Source organism: Ambystoma mexicanum, chromosome 1q (assembly GCF_040938575.1).
Source record: "Ambystoma mexicanum isolate Mex_15411 chromosome 1q, UKY_AmexF1_1, whole genome shotgun sequence".
In the NCBI taxonomy this organism is placed as follows: domain Eukaryota; kingdom Metazoa; phylum Chordata; class Amphibia; order Caudata; family Ambystomatidae; genus Ambystoma; species Ambystoma mexicanum.
In genome coordinates this window covers 71,835,698-71,850,873 of record NC_090922.1, presented here as the reverse complement: position 1 = coordinate 71,850,873, position 15,176 = coordinate 71,835,698, and the positions used below count along the sequence as shown (strand labels likewise).

Sequence of the window (15,176 nt, the reverse complement as noted above, 5' to 3'; positions counted from 1 at the left end):
GGCATGCACTCCAGGTGGGCAAGCCTCCCTCTTCCTCATCCCAGTATGACCTTTGTGAACAGCCTCCTCTACTCTACAGAGACATGTAGAGTTCTGGGGGACCACAGGGAACTGAGTGGGATGAAAGGATAGAGGGGACAGAGGTGAAGGTGGTGAATACCACGTTCTCCCAAGGCTATCGTCAATAGTCGCATGGAGGGTTTCCCATACCATGAGATCCACCCACTGAGTACCACCCACAGGGGGACTATTGGGTAGCGACCTCACCTCTCTAAAGGATCTGATTCACAAAGAAGTTATCATGAGCAACTCTGGCTTACTCCTGACTTGTTGATTGTAGTCAGCAGTAAGTCAGAGTCACTCATAGGAACTTATTTGTAAAATACTCTGCTTCAGGTGTGAGTCAAGGGTAAGTCATAGTCATTTTTCTGTGAATCAGTCCCAAAATGTGGGTTGTGCATGAAAGACTGGACTGCATCACAGGCATATGCAACACAGGTATTGTTAAGTGGGACTGGAGTGGTATACTGCTCGGCTCAGCCTGTCGGTACCCTTAAATCAAGACATCATCACATCAAGGAGTAATGAAGGCTCTGCGAGAAAGTATTATGCCTGGCTTTAGGTCGTTAGCCCTGAAGCTGATGCTGTTACAGGTAGCAGGCTCATTCAGGATAGCAGCTTCGCAGCCCTCTATTCTCAAGCAGTCCGACACCCCGATATAGTATATCATTAACATTTTCATAGTGAGTGATCTATAACACTCACTTTATCGTGAATATACAACAGAAGGAACCCACATATGTTTACACTTTGTGAACTCATTTCTAATGATGGCCATATTTTATTCTATGCAATTTAACTGTGCCCTCTGCGCCTGTTGAGGGACCACTGCCGCACCCTAAAATCTCATGAATTCCCGCAAAATGTGGGTTGAAGATGGCTCCGGTGATGCAAATAATGAGGCCTTATGTGACGAATCCCAAGGTACTGTCACTGCATCCATGAGGAAAGCCTCTTCCCATGAGGCCAGAGAGGTGAGGCTGTTACCCGATAGTCCCCCTGTGGGTGGTGCTCAGCGGATGGATCTCATGGGGAAGGGATCCCCCCATGGGATCAGTGATGGTCACCTTTGGAAAACGCGTTATTCCCCTCCTTCTTGTGTGTCCTGTAAGGAACTCGTGGTGGGAACAGTAAAGACAGACACAAGTGATCACAGTGCAAGGGTGTGTATTAAACTGTACAAGTAGAGTGGAAAAACGCCTAATCTAAACCTAAAGCTAAGATGCGAGCAAGCTACGACCATCAAATGAAAAACAAGGCAGTCGTAGTGGCGTCTTGTCAAATAAAAGGGCCTACCCTAAAGAAACATAGTGCCAGTCCTTACTACTAAATACAAAAGAGTGTGGGATCGGATTCACATGAAAGAAAAGAAGAGGGGTCTACCTTCCCCACGTTTTGAGCATGGGACAAGGTGGAACTCCTGAGCACAGCGCACTCTCGAGCTTTCACATCACGAGATGAATTAAAATGGGAGAGTATGCATGTTTTGTTTTCTTACCTCTGTACTTGGTAGATGTTTTTCATTCAATGCCACGACTTCAGCCGAAAACGTCTTGCCAGTGGCGTCCCAAGTGTTCACACCGAAGGTAGTCACCCCATCGTGGAGCTGCACCTGTCTTTTTACTGAAACGGTGCCACCCGGATTTATTCTGGCAAGCCACCTGGATGTATATAGCATAGCAGCTGCTACCCATGCATGGCGCTCCCTTTACGCATCAGCAGCATAGCTGTTGGCACCTTATATTATCAAAACTCCTTAGTACGGGCTGTCTGAGCCTCATCACACTCCCTGCCATCATGTGTGTGGGGGTGGGGGGGTCCTGTTTATTTTCCATTTGTTCTGTAGTCACCATGCATCCCTAGAGCAGGGATCTGCAACGTGTGGCTCACCAGATGTTTTGGACTACAGCTCGCATGATCCCTCACCCCTGGCTATGCTAGCTAGGGCAGGTGGGAGTTGTAGTCCAATAAATCTGGCGAGCAAAAGGTTGCAGGCAGGGGCGGACTTGGAACCAAAAGAGGCCCTGGAAATCATTTTCAAAGTGACCTGCAATTACACATTTTCAGCCGGCCCAACCCTTTTCCTATGAGAACATTTGAAAATAAAATAAGTTACCACACAAAAGAGGCCCAGGGTGCAGAGGTCCATTGGGAAATCTCCAGAGTACCCCACAGGCCAGTCCACCCCAGGTTGCAGACCCCTGTGTCTAGCGGTAGCTCAGTCTCCTTGCTAGTTATGTACGAATTGACATGTTTTTAGTGCAGCATACATGCGTTGCCATACTATGATTATACTGGTATTATCAAACGGGTTTTGCACTGGGATTCTCATACTAGAAATGTATGGGTATTATGCAAACTGGTATTGTATTGGGCTGTCCAAACTAGCAGCTGACAAGGGCTGTCAAATGTGGGCGTATGCTGTGATTTGACAATCTGGGAATATACTGTCGGGTGTGTGTATGCAGCTGGGAATACAATAGCATTCCTGTCCATATCGCCCTATTGTGTAACGGTAAACTCTACTACGCTGTAAATGTGTGACATTGACATGGGGCCATACTCATTTTGCAAACTAGCTATAAAGTGGATTTATTTGTGGAAAACATTTGGTTTGGTGTGGAATTGTGTAACAGTGTGAAATTGGAGTGCATTGTAATTGTGCACATTGGGAATACACTGGAATCGTGTATGAGTTTACTGGGCGTGAAAGGGAAGTGTGTAAGAACACAGTGGGATCATACCAAATGTGTGCAATATGAGATGGAAGTACATTGATATTGTATGTATTGGAATACTGAAGAAAAAAAAAATAGAAAACTAATAGCACTATGAATTCTGGAATATACTGACATAGTGTAAACTGAGTATATTCTTTGGCTGCCAAATTTCAATCAATCAACAGACCCCTAAAAGATCTGGGGATGCTCTGGAAAATCATCACTCAGAGACAGATACTAAAAACCCCAAAAAATTCAAAAGTGCCCTGAAAAGAGAAATGCCCAGAGAAACCTAGGATAGTAGGTGGACTCTCACTTACCTGCAGCACTTCCAGATACAGAGGAAAGTAACATGGTTGACCTCATGGACCGCCTGTACCCTGTCTGCATGACCTCTCTGGATCTGTTAGTCATTGAAATGGCATTTGTTTAATGTAAGGTAAATGTAGCTGTACCTATGTATCTCTCGTGTTAAGCGCCCTGAAGCCAGTAGCTTTGTGAGCTGGTGTGCATATATATCCCAATAAATGAAAACTGAAATCGTTGACTCCCTGCCCTCCTCTGTGCTGCCCTCTCGAATCACTAACTGCCTCCCTGCTTTCAGCCACTGGAGGGCGCTGAGTTGCGTGATGCTCAACTCCTCTAGAAAGAAAGTTATCGTTTAACCTGTCACCAATGCCATGCCCACCTGCAAACTTTCCCCCTGACCTCCTCTCCCATCCCCTGAGGCTTGAAATTTGGAGACTCTCTCTGACAGGCACCTGACGCTCCAGCACTCCCTCACCGCCAGTGTGGTGGCTGCCAAGCGTAACCTCACGCGTACCCATCAACTCCGTTCCCATCACGCCACCAAAATACTCATCACAGCCCTGGTCTGCAAGGCGCTGGATTAGTACCGCGGCCTCCTCTCCTCTCTTGCACATCTCAACAAGGTCTTCTACTTAGTAACCCATACCCTCTACAACCTCCCCCTGCCCCAGGGTCCTCTCCCGCCTCTGTGCACCACCTTCTTGTGGGATGACTATCCATGCAAAGAGTCGCTCCCTAGTTAACTGTCTCCTTCTTGCATTTAAATCAATCTTGTGTGAGCCCACCCTCTCTCCCTGGTTGAACCTTTCACCTGATACTCACCCTCTCACACTGTGCTTCCAAGCTTTCCTCAGCCTCGGTGTTCCCAGGGCACACTGTGCTGCATGCCACTTCCGCTCTTTCGCCCCCCTGGCTCCCTACCACCTGGAGTTAAGGACACTGCCGAGTGACTGGCTTTGTGATCCCCCTATGTGCCATCTTATCTCCCAGGAGGGGGTTCCACAGTCTTCTGCAGCGGTCCCCACTATACCATGGTCAGCACTGGTCAGCGCTGGACTGCATATCGGTGAATACTTTCATGGCTGGAGACGCAGTTAAAGCATAGATCTCAACCATTTGTGTTGCAAAGGCGGGTGACATCACCCGATTTTGTTTTTGGCGGGTGAGTCGCCCATTGGAATGAATGGGCGTGCAGGAGGCTTGGCGGGTGAGTCAGCCATTTACAAGGCGGGTGACACCCGCCAAAAGCGTGTGAGTTGAGAGCTATGGTTAAAGCCTGTTTTGCGCTTTTGTGCTGTCCCCTGGCTTAGACGGTCTGATAGTGGGGACAGATCTGTATAGAATCAATGGGGAAAGCACAAAAGCGCAGAAGAGGTCATCAAGCCTCGGTAAAGGTTTGCGGGTATGGAGTGTTTATAATGAGAAAAAAAAATAACGACACATTTTTTCAACGACACCTAAATGAATAATTGCCCTTCTGCAGGGAGCACTTGGTGTGCTTAATTGGGGGCAGGGGCAACCGTTCTGCTTTGAGGAACATCCTATATTTTTATTTTTTGGAGGGAGTTACCTTATTTGATTTGCTCGTTGCTTTGGGGAACTTCATTCGGAGTTTAGGAATCCTTGAGGGCCTGGATTGAGTGAAGCTAGAAGTCCTGTGTGTGGATATTTGTCCACCTAATAAAATTTCTTGAATGAAAGGGAAATATGTCGCGTGCTTGTCCTGCCCCTGGCGCTTGTGGAAAATAGGGGAAATGTGCAGTAGGGGTAGAAGCCGAATATGACATGTTGTGTCATGTGCCAGTGCCACGTGCCACTGCATGTCACTAAAAGTGACACGTGCCACTGGCACGTGCCACATGTCACATTCGGCTCCTACCCCTTCTCGGAACGTGGCCGCAGGAGTTCGTATCCTCTCTGAAGAGGGCTGGGGATGGAACTGTTAAAATGTGTGCAACCTGTCGGGGTCGCTGTGCTGCCTGAAGCCTGCACTTATATGTTCAGTGTAACCATAGCAGTAGCTTTGTGATCCCTAACACCTGTGTTAACCACACATATTCCCAAAATGAAGAGGAACACTCTGAAACTCTTGGAGTGCATGCGCCATAAAAGGAGGCCGAAAAGGCGTAAACATGGCTCAATGGGCGCCGAAATTGGGAAACTCATGCAAGTATTTTCCATGCGTTTATACTTGTTTTTGATGAAGCAAATTACTTGATTGTAGTTTACTGCGACAGGTTTATGTTTTTTGCCGATTTTCTTTTGTTTAAATAGTGGATGGAGCCCCCCTACCTCCCATTCGCTGCCACTGACATCAAACAACTCTCCATCCCCTTATATTCCCTAACCCTAAAGTGATCAGATTGAAAAAAGTAAACCGGGAATGGGCAACTAACACAAAAGTAGGACTAACTCTTGAAAGTGGCTGTCAAGGCACTATACTTCAGTAGTGGTTGGAGGAGAAGGGGGTGTAAGTGTTACTGCTGGAATAAACACATATCATAATCAACATATCACAAGCTACCACTATCTTAATTCGCAAAATGCAGCATTTCTTCTGTGTGAGATTGAGCATTCCTGCGGCCAGCTATGAAGATCTACTACCAAAAACCAGTACCACTGCATTTTCCAATGGAATAACATCTTGAGAAAGGGGGACAGAGCACTCAATTCAGGGACAGTCCTGGCAAAAGCGGGACGTCTGGTCACCCTAACTAACCCTCAAAACACATATAGAAATCTACTTCCTCACAAAGTAATGTTTCGACTACAGAAAAATCACAGGATTCTTTTCCATACTAGGATATCTTATCTTTCCTGTCGTTTTTTTTTCATTCCAGTAAGTCGTCTCTGTCAGTGGTATCATAGTTATGAGCTCATAATGCATGGGCACCTGCATATTAGTACCCGTAGAGGGGGGTGGCGGCCTCCCAGCCAATCAGGAGGCTCAAAATGGGGGCTTTACCACATGGTAAAACCCCTACTCTGAGCCTCCTCTGAGTTGGAGGCGGCCACCTTCCCTCGCTGGGAATCAGGTAAGTGCGCTCACCAGCATCCCCTTAACCCCCAGCCCCACACCTGTTTTCCACATCTCTAATCCCCGCACCCACCCAACTTACCTGTTGCTGACTTGTCCCTCGACGGCGCCTGAAACACTAGTGTTCTCGGCGCGTCCCTGTCACAGCAATGGCCGCCATGGGACATGATAAGGGACTACATGTAGTTCCCTTCTACCTGATCCATGGTAGCCATCTTGATTTGTTGTTTTTTCTCAAGTTGAGAAACCTCAAACAGGCTGTTTTTCAACTTGGGGAAAACACTATTAGTACCTCGGTACAACGTGCCGGGGTGCTAATAGCAGTATAACCCTCCCAGGGGGCGGCATTATCAGTCAGGTGATGCCCTGGAGCTAACCTTAAAGCCCTTGCTTCGCTTGGGCTTCTATCTGATGCTCTGGGGCATTACTTGACTGGTAATGTCTCCCCTGCTCGGGTTATATTGCTTAATTATAGACCTTCTCTGTCTATACCCTATCCTCGTTTTCACTTTGTGCTTCATTGGGATGATATTTGATTATTGTAATTGATGGGTATATTATTTGTGCTTGATATAGCCTTTGCTTTGCAACCAGTATCACGGGAGGCTCGCTCCTCCTTGCGATCCAATCAAATGCATCCAATTCCTTACGGTGTACCCCAAGCTCCTGTGTGGACCATAACCGCAACCAATAAAGAACAGGTTTAAAGTTGAGTTCAGTGCTTATGGGGCACACATCCAACTCCATGTGAATTAATGCATTTGGGGCTCCTCTGGACATCATAAGCATGCCCTTCAAACATTTGTTTTCCCCTTTTTCTAGATGAGACAAAATCGAGTTTCCCCAAATTTCAGCCCCGTAAGAGGCTGAAGTGAGCGCTTGTATTTTATACAAGTCTATAGCCGGGCAAACAGCACCTCTGCCATGACGAGTAAAAAGCTCCACACACCACAACTTAACTTTCCGTGACTTGCACACGCCTTGGTTATCTGGGTAGTCCAGGACCCATTTCGTAGAACATGACACCCAGATAATCCTAATACTTCACTTGTTCCAGGTGTTGGCCCTCGAGATTGATGGTTAATCTCACCTGTTTTGCAAATGTTTGCTTGAACACGAGCACCTTGGTCTTATCGGTGTTCAAAGTCAGTTTCACTTCCTTACTCTTCTCTAAGCAGGTTACGCTAAGCGCTTGTGGTGCTGTAGCAAGGAGCACGGCATCATCAGCAAAGAAGAACTTGCTGTAGCGAATGTGGCGCCGATTGTTTCCTGTGGTGATACCAAGAACCTGAACAGTACAGTAAGAACCTTCTCCGCTATCCTATTTCGATTATCTAAAAAAGGTCTCTGGTTCAAGCAGCTAATATCTGGAATAACTTGCCATCGGATCTGCGCCAAACCAGAGATGTAATTCAGGGGTAGCCATGGGTACCCCTGGCTTCTACTTTGGTACTCTGTCCGGCATTGCTCTTATGACCCCTGAGTGCCCAAGGGCCAGGGGCAGACAGGGCTCTCTTGTATTGTGTGAATTGCCTCTGCCGGCAAATGCTCAGAGGTTAGCCATCGTCTGAAGTGCAAGCAATGCGTCACACACTTCCTCTCTGCTTGCTGCAGCAGGCATCCTCTTAGGGCTGGTGAGGACTCCTCCTTCTCCTATCGGACCTGGGCCCCCTGAGTTCCTGCAACACTATTCTTTCCCCTCTACTGCTCTATGTGAGGTTGAGTTTCTTTGTTTTCATTGTGTGGGAGACCAGCTAACGATTAGGAGCAGCTGAAGAGTGATCTTTAGCCTAAGGATCACTCTTCAGCTGCTCCTAATCGTTTCTAATAAGGACCACCACCAACTGCACGCAGCAAACATTGTGCATGGGGTGAACAATAAACGGAACTAGCCAGTCTCTGGCAGTCCGTGCATATTGGTATATTAGCAGAGTAAGTACACAGAACATGCTATGTTGCTTATATACTAACATGGGGAATTTGAGGCTACCCTTGGCATATTGTGCAGGGTATCCGCACTATATCCATTGTCCATGATTTAATCGAATCAGAAATGTCCGAGTGAGAAAAAAACGAAAGTCATTTGAAAAAAAATGACAGTTTTTTTTTTCTCCCGCTGACATTTCTGGTAACCTGCACCCCCCACCCCTTTACTTACCTTTTGGTGGCACATTTTGCTATGTGCCGCCGACTCCTCCATTCCTCTGCCATGACGGTTCCCTTCACTTGCGTGCATGGGAACCAGCGCCGCAGGTTTTTTCTCCCCCGAAACTGTGTTGCTTTGCAAGCGGGGGACACCGCTGTCACCCCCGACATCACATGGGTGCCGGATACCCCCGCAATGCACACTTACCTTGTTCGCTATAATGGTCACGAATGGTAGGATTGTTCAAAATGTTCAGCTGTACGAAATGTTGGTACAGTTGATATTCGATCAATTCTACCATTTGTGTTTTTGCCGTTCTTTTATACGGATACCCTTCGATCGTATCCAAATGCAGACAGATTTCTCAAAAGCCACAGAAATGCCATCTAATGTCGGTCAATGTTTGGTATTGTCATCCTGTGTAAGTACAGCCTCACATGTATAGATGCTGCGATCATAGGCCAAGATCCGTCTCAATTGCCCCGTAATGCCAGATAATGCCTGATAAGAATATCGGGAGTTCGTATGTTTCTTCATGCTGGTTCCTGAAGCTTCATTAACGCCAGAGACTGTGCAGTGCAGGTTTATCAGGGTGGATAGCTCAACAAGGTAAGTGTTGGCCTCTGACATGGGCCAGCTGCACTTCACAAATTTGAAACTCGAAAGGGCCGGCTTCGCCCTTCATCCTTGCATGGTTCATAACTTCAGTACCATGAAATTAGAGAATAATAACCAATATTAGTACCCGGCGAGAGTCAAGCAGAATGCAACACGCATTCTGATTGGCTCTCGCTGGGTCCTTACCTGGCCGAGAATCCTTCGATTCGCGGCTGGGACTCCAGCTGCCTTGTCCTCGGCGGGGGGGCGTGGCAGCCCCTCAGCCAATGAGGAGGCTCGACGCGGGGCTCCGAGTCTCCCCACTGCTGAGAGGCTGCCTCCGCCCCCCGCTGGGGACTCGGGTAAGCTTTTTTTTTTTTTCTTTCCTCCTTCCTCTCTACCCCACCCCACTTACCTTCTTGCTCCTGCGTCCCTGGTGGGGGATGATGGCAGCCTCCAGCAGTGTGGAGACTCCGCGCCTCTACACAGCTGGAGGCTTCCATCGTCCCCTGGCAGGGACGAAGTTATGTTTTTTTTATTTATTTTTTCTCCCCCCTTCCCTTCCCTCCCGCCCTCCGAACCCCACTTACCTTCTGCTTCTTTTTTTTTCGGGAGCGGACGCACTGGGAACACTTGTGTTCCCAACGCATCTGCTCCCAAAGGCTGCCATGGAAAGAGAAAATGGACTCCCTTTTCCGGCGGCCATTTTCCTGGTCTTTTTTTTTTTCTGTCCCGAAACGCCGCGGCTTTTCGGGACAGAAACAAATGCTTTTAGTGCCCCGGTCACGCATATAATGCGGGCCGGGGTACTAATAGCAATATGACTATGGGCCCCGGGGCAGTACCTGAGTCGGTAATGCCCCTGCCGCTCGGGCCATATTGCTTAATTATTACTGCACTTGGAAGCTTCAGGGACCAGCATGAAGCACCATATGAACTCCTGATATTCTTTATTTATTTTTAAATTTGTTTATTGGCATTTTTCAGCAATATCAATCACATGACATTCAAGAGTGCTGTGCACATATATGATTGCAATGCATTTTTAACTTAACATTAAACATTATCGTAAACAACAACAACTGTCTCCATGTTCTGTTCCTACAATTTCGTACCTTCCATATCAGGGGTGGGTAGGGGGGGTAGTCAGACAGTCCAAAGGGGGGCTGGGGGTGTCCTCAGAGGGCCAGCTTTATCCTCAGTGGTCTCGCCCGTGTCGTTTCTGATTATACTGCGAATATGCTTAGCCTGAGGCCTTTAGTTCATGGGGGTTTATCATCAGAGGGGTGGAACATATGTCTGGTGAGTTCTCTCCATGCCTCCAGCGCCCTGCTAGATTCATCAGTGGATCTAGCGACACAATCCTCCCAAGCCTTGGTCTCGGCCAGCACCCACCGCTCTGCTTCACTGAGCCATATTTTGTATTGTGGTCCCGCTGGTTTTTTCCAGGACATGGCAATGGTTCTTTTGGCCAATATGCATGCCAAGTCCATGAGTCGTACCAGGTGTTTAAGCTTGGCCAATCTGGGGTAAATTCCTAATAGGCACTCCTCTGGTGTCCATTTGTATTTGGTCATGCCTGCTTTCTCGCACGCCTGTTTTACTTTGCCCCACAGCGAACTTGCTTTGGGGCATTCCCACAGCATATGTATCAGATCGGCCTTTTCCCCCTTACACCAGGTGCAGTTCTGTTGAGCTTGCTTGTTAAATTTGGCTATTCGGTGTGGGGTCAGGTAAATTCGGTGCAGTACATTCATCTGTATCTGTCTGAATCTGTGGTTTCTTGAGACTTCTTTGGGGAATGTGAGTGCCCTGCCCCACTCCCCCTCCGTCATTTCTCTGCCTATGTCTCTTTCCCATTTGTTTTTCATTTCCATGCTCCGGGGGTTGGGTATGTCGCTTAGATGGCCATATATTTGTGATATTGGTCTGCTGCCCTCCCCCAGGTTGTATAGCATCATTAAGAGTGGGGGTGTGTCTGGTTCTTCAGGCCACGTGTCCCACTTGCGTCGTGCAGTGGTGCGAACCCTTTGATACCATAGGAAATGGCCTGGGTGGATGCCTTCTAATTCTTGTAGTGAGGCAAACTCTTTGAAGGTGCCTTCTTTGTAGATGTCTCCCCAGGTGTAGACCCCCTCTCTTTCCCATAATCTAATTTGTTTCAGATCTGTGGCCGTTTTACAGAGGTCTGCGAGCAGTGGTACTTCTGGTGCATAGGTGTTCCGTGAATGGGTGAGCATCTTTGTTCTGTGCCATATCTTTTTCCCCAGGGTGGCTAGGGGGGGTGCGTTTCCCAGTAGTTGTGAGGGTATTATTGTTCTTTCAGTTGGTACGGGAGGATCATAGCCTGCAACAGGGGGGGTTCAGATGTGGGCTCATCGGCTAGCCATTTGGTCACAAAGCTTAGCTGGGCTGCGAGGTAGTATTTTTCCAGATTAGGAAGCAGGATTCCTCCCTGGCTATATGGTAGGGCTAACGTCGACAGCGCTAGTCTGTGTCTGTTTTTCCCCCACAGGAACTCTTTTATTAATGTCTCAAGCAGTCGGAAGAAGGGTTTGTTAATGTTGTAATGCACATTCTGGAACCCGTACAAGACCCTTGGTAGTACAATCATCTTGACTATCGAGGCCCGTCCCATCATGGACAGGGGGAGTTTCACCCAGAAGTTCATTGATTTCCGCAGAGCTGGGAGTGCTGCTTTTGTGTTGTGCTCGTGCATCAGTGCGGGGTGTGCATTATTTGGATTCCGAGGTATCGGAACAAGGTGGTCTGCCATCTTATCCCCACTGCTGGAAGTGTCTCCATGTCCTCATGTCTCAGGGCCGCTAGGGGGAACAGGCAGGATTTTGACTTGCTGAATTGGATTCCTTAGACCTTGGAGTAATTATCCAAGACATCTAGCATGGTGGGCCCATTGTGTTGTGGGTTCCTGACGTATATTAGTACGTCATCTGCGTAGAGTGAGATGACGTGATCTATTCCTCCCAGAATTATACCAGCATCGAAAAATTGCTTCCTAAAGTAAATGGCTAAGGACTCCAGTCCTGGTATGTACAGCATTGGGGACAGTGGGCATCCCTGCCTAGTCCCCCTTTATATGTCCCAGGCCTCCGATACGTGTTTCCCAGATTTCACCCTTGCTCTAGGCTTAGCGTATAATATTGTGATCCATCTAATAAACCCCGGTCCAAAGCCAAATTCCTTGAGTACAGCCACTCCCAATATATGGAATCGAATGCCTTTATGGCATCTAGGGATAGTAGTGCATACGTGTCCCCATCATTGTCGGTGTGCGCTATGATGTGTTCGGCCTGCAAAAGTTCATGGATGTGTTGCGGCCGGGTACAAAACCGCACTGGTCAGTGTGTATTATGTCTCCTATAATTCTGGACAGCCGCTTAGCTAATATTGTAGTTAAGATTTTTACGTCATAATTAAGCATCGCTAGTGGGTGATAGGAGTCACACCGGTCCGCCGGTTTGTTGGGCTTTAGGATCGGGACCACCAGTGTTTCTCTCATGCTCTCAGGTTGTATCCCCCTCTCGTATGCTTCCTGGTATATATGAACTCCTGATATTCTTATGAGGCATTCATTATCTGGCATTACGGGGCAATTGACGCTGATCTTGGCATTTGATCGCAGCATCTGGACATGTGAGGCTGTGCTTCACACATGGTGACAATACCAAACATGGACCCACATAAAATGGAATTAGATATCGGTCTGCATTTGGCTACGATTGAAGCACCTGCACATGTCTGTCTCATCCTTACATGTAGTGCCGATACCCTGCACGGGAGGCCTTAAATGGCATTAGTGACTTCTCTGAAGCTGGTGCGAATGTACTTGACATACGATGGCAGGACCTGAACATGTAAGTCTGCATCTAACATGTGGCCACCATGCCAGGGTTATGAGATGTTAAGTGGCGTTCGGCAACATTTCTGGGGTATTGGAAACTGCACTTTTCATTTGATGACAGCACTTAGACTTCTCTTACTTTTTATGACATGACTGGTATGCGAGGCAATAACAGGCATTAGATGGCAGCATCTGTATATTTGAGTCTACACCTGGGATGGTATGCCATTACCAGGGACATGCTGGGCTGTATTCAGTATATAATGACTATGTCTGCCATGTGAGGCTATAACTAACACACAATGGCAGTAACTGGCCCTATGGGGCTGTATTGTCATAGGAAGGCAGTGCCCCTGGCCTATTTTGGATGTGATGGGTGTACCCTGTCATATCATTAACCCGTCACTGGTGCATCAAGGGAACACATGAGAAAAAATATGTTTGGTAAATAAAATAGTCTTTGCTTCTTTTTAGTGATAAAGTATTTTTGTATTACTCCTAAGTATATTTAAGTTGTTATTAGTACCACAATGCCACTCACGGCACCTCACTGAAGGGCATGTGACAGCGGTTCATGTGATGCCATGTGTGTCAAAGGTCACGTGACACCACTTCCTGTTATGCCATTGGGTGTGTGATGTCACTTCTGCTGCCCCAGGCATTTTGGAGACATGGCACCCGTGTATAAAGCCCTGTCGTCGTTGGCCCGCCACTTGATCTTGAAAACTCTGCTTTTTGACCAGTAGGATGAACGATTAGTGACCAGAGACCACTAGACATGTGATGGATTAATCAATTAATCAATCCATCAATCACTGTTTTGATTGCCCCAGCGCTAAGACATCCATTTTAGGTCATTGTGCTTGGGATGAAACTCACAATGCAGGTGCAATACCCTAATTTGCCCTGGTTCTAGTGGTGGTTGGATGACCAGATGCCTGTTGGTCTAGGTACTCCTGTGAAAAATTGATTTGGAAGGATATTAGGGCCGGCAAAATGACCATATTTGTACCCGGTTTACCAGCAGTACTTATACCAGTTCATAATGTCGTGGTTTTACTCATGATTTCATGTCTTCACTCTGGCAAGAAGATCACCACAAATGTGGGCTCTGCGCCAGAGCTGGGACTAGTGCCGTACGTGTTAAATGTTAAATGTTAAAGGTATCTGTACCATGCACCGTCACCAACAGAGTTGGTCCCCAGGCGCTATGGCGGATCTGCAAACGAGAAGGTGGGATGGGTTAGTAGGTGAAGGGGGAGTAGGATAGTGAGAGGAGTGGTGTTCTGTTGGCAGCTTCAACTCTGTATGCACCGGGTGCTGAGCTTCAGTGCGGTTATCGGATTGATGTCAGTCCTCGTGTGCTCCGTGTACCAAATAGCACTGCCCTAATTCACAGAACGTTTCCCAATGGGGGTTTGCCGTTATAAAACGCTTCTGTGAATCAGGCAAAACGTGTATTTAAGGAAGTGAGCACCACCCCAGACCTGCCTGCCTTTGGATTACCCATTGGCTGGGGTGGTTCGGGACAGGTCCGCCCGCAAGGCCAACAGAAGACATTTCTTGGACGGCAAAGGCTCCACTATCATGTCCATCGCAGGCTGTAGCCTTGCTGCCAGTGTAGGCTTAGACCCCAATGGACAGCATTGCCCTGCCCCTCTTTTTCCAGCACTAGGATCAAATAGGTAATAGCAGCTGAAACGTGGGAGTCTGGGTCAGGCAACGATGGATTAACTGAGCATAATGGAAACCATCATGATTGATGTGTCACTGTACCATAAAGGAAACTGACAAGGGCGTGCTAAGCTTGCTCAGAGACAACTGGCAACAATGTGCTAACTGCAACCCAGCCATGATGCGTGAAAGGGCCATAATGTAAACAGGAAATGAGTGGGAATAGTAGAAACTGGGAGTGATTCGTTAACTAGGCCTAGTGCAAACTGGAAGCGATGCGTTACGTGGGAATAGTGGAAATTGGGTGTAATGAAAACTTGAAATAGTGTGTTAGCTGGTTTCAAATAAGAATGCCTTCAAAAACAGAGGTGAAATCTTGAAAGCATGTGCCCTTAGGAGTATCCTACCATTCTGATTTAGAATCAGAGTCACACTTTTGGGAGATCATAGTACAGTTTGGAAAGCTTACACCCAACCATTGTCATCGTTACCAACTTAATTAAGCCCATGTGACTCGGTCTGAAGAGGCAACCATCTGAACTATGGTGGCTAGCAGAAATAACTGCAAAACCATAAACCGCTTGAAGAAGAGGGTTGTGATTGCAATTCCATTGCCTGTTCTCTCCCAAAAGCCAACATGCTGGGTTACAAGTTTGACCCTCAAGTTATCCTCATCATGAAAAGTCTTGTAGTGAAAATAGACTAAATACACTACAAACTGTATACTCCTGTTTCAGTGTCTACAACCCAATGTAGAGTCATCGCACCTGA

The 15,176-nt window shown here is 47.4% G+C and overlaps 1 protein-coding gene across 1 annotated transcript in view; it reads right to left on the bottom strand.

The window, feature by feature from the left end:
- LOC138524997 (cadherin-1-like) overlaps positions 1-15,176 on the bottom strand; it is a 472,038-nt gene that overhangs the window by 430,163 nt on the left and 26,699 nt on the right. The window lies entirely within an intron of this gene.